The following is a 2420-nucleotide window of genomic DNA, read 5'->3' on the forward strand; positions in this document are numbered from 1 at the left end:
TGAATGTGCCCATGGACAGGTGCATAGGGAGGCAAGGAGACACCTGAAAACTTCTAGCACCTTAGGGGACCTCTGTTGCTGGTTAACGGGTCTTCCCAGACAACTGTCCCCACCTCCGGGTAGTCACAGTCCCAGGAAAGACCCCTTCTTTCCAATACCGTCAGTTCCAGCGACAAGGTTGCCAAGGACTAGTGGGTGCCAGGACATCTTAGTCCCTCTCCTGTTGTACTCTGGAAGTGTGAGCATCATGCCCCCACCCCCTGCTTAGAGCCCTGGGATCTCTGGGACAAGCCACACCTGGGCTGGACGACCCAGCACCTCCTCTTCCACCCTGGGTAAGTCCTTTTCCCTCTCTGCCAGCTTCCTTGTGTATAAATGGAAATCACAACACTCTCCTCCCTCAGAGATAACTATGCAGAGAAAATGAGATGGTGTTTGTTGAATGACTAACACTATGGTAGGCAGTGGAGGTGCCTCATACACCTTACGGTTGCTATCAGGATTCTGGCAATTACCTGAAGTGAACCCCATCTGTAGCATTCGTTTGACTGAGGTTTCCTCAAAAGACTTTGAGTCCTTTTTGCCAATCTCTTAGGAGCAGTATGGGTGTCGCCTCGTGTCTCCAAAGTGCAGTTGTAGAACGATATAATTCCCATTGCTCAGGGAGCAAACATGCAAGAATTTAGAAACAATAAACTTGCTATAAAGTGTTGCAATCTTGAATAAGGTGGGACCTAGAAGGAATACACACACCAGGGTGGCAGCTCTGGAATTCACAGAGAGAGCAAAAATGGTCAGGCTTTTCCTCCTTCCCAGTTTTATTGCCCTGTAATTAGCGAAAACAGGGCAGCTGGAGGGGTCCATTCAGTCTTATCTTAAAAACCACCCAGGAGCCACTGTTGCTGTTAGAGCACAGCACCACCTTGGAATTGTGAAAGCCCTCTTAGGGCTGACACCTCTGCAGGTAAAGAGCCTTCGTGCCAAGAAGACCTGAGCCGCCTCCCCCCCCCCACACACACACACCATGGAGAAAAGAGAGAACCCACTCCAAAAAGTTGGTTCCTCACAGGAATTCAGAAGGGCTCATGTACATCCCCCAAAACAAGTATATATTAAAAAACAAAATTAAATAAAAGCTTTCTGGGCTTGTGTGTCTGTGATGCCCAGATAAAATGTCACTTTTTTTAAAATATATATATATATATTTATTTGTTTATTATGTATACAATATTCTGTCTATGTGTATGCCTGAAGGTCAGAAGAGGGCACCAGACCCCATTACAGATGGTTGTGAGCCACCATGTGGTTGCTGGGAATTGATCTCAGGACCTTTGGAAGAGCAGGCAATGCTCTTACCTCGGAGCCATCTCTCCAGCCCAAAATGTCACTTTTTTAAACAAGATTTTTTTCTTTTGTGACAGGATCTCACTGTGTTGCCTCTGACTGTCCAGGGACTCAATTTGTAGACCAGGTTGGCCTTGAACTCACAGAGATCCACTTGCCTCTGCCTCCCTAGTTCTGGGAGCCAAGGTGTGAGAAACCACCCCTGGCTACTGTGTGTGTGTGTGTGTGTGTGTGTGTGTGTGTGTGTGTGTGTGCTACAACCTTAGTGGGCTGGTGATGGTTCATGCCTTTAATCCCAGTACTCAGGAGGCGGAGGCAGACAGATCTCTGAGTTCAAGGCCAGGTTAGTCTACAGAACAACCAGGGGCACACAGAGAAAACTTGTCTTGAAAAACCAAAACCAAACAAACAACAAAAACATACTTATTAAGCCTAGCTTGGTGACCCAGGCCTGTAGTTCCAGCTACTTGGGAGACTGAGGTGGGAAGGTCACCTGAGTCCAAGAGTTTCAGGCAACAAGTCGGGATCTTATCTCAAACACAACTGAGGTGGAGCTGGGGAAATGACTCAGCATTTGCCAAGGAGAGTGAGACCAGAGTTCAGATCCCCAGTGGCCATGGAAAAGCCAGCAGGAATGCTTGGGCTCAGTGAGGGCCCTGACTAAGGAGATAACGGGAAAGCTGATTGAAGAAGACACATGACATCGGCCTACACGAGCACATGCTCTCACATGTATGTCTATATACATGCTTATCACATACACATGCAGGAAAAGCAAAACAAGCAGCAAATACAAAGGGGTGGTGTGGACAGAGAGAACAACCTCCTGGATCCAGCCAGGCCTGAAGCCACCCAACCCGTACTACTGATGACTGTCTCCCCTTCAGCTGTCAGCTAGTTCTCAGAGCTGCCGCTGGAAGAGTCCTCACTGAGACAGCCTAGGTGGTTTGATTTGGAGACACTTTTGACTGCTGGCAACATTAATCCTTACCCACTTCCTCTATATCATCAGCACAAACTCCCAGGAGGCACCAGTATATACCCTGGTCCAAAAAAAAAAAAAAAAAAAAAAAAGA

The sequence above is a fragment of the Alexandromys fortis genome, unplaced genomic scaffold, assembly GCF_014885135.2.
Source record: "Alexandromys fortis isolate MF-2015 unplaced genomic scaffold, M_Fortis_MF-2015_v1.1 scaffold_80, whole genome shotgun sequence".
Classification (NCBI taxonomy): Eukaryota; Metazoa; Chordata; class Mammalia; order Rodentia; family Cricetidae; genus Alexandromys; species Alexandromys fortis.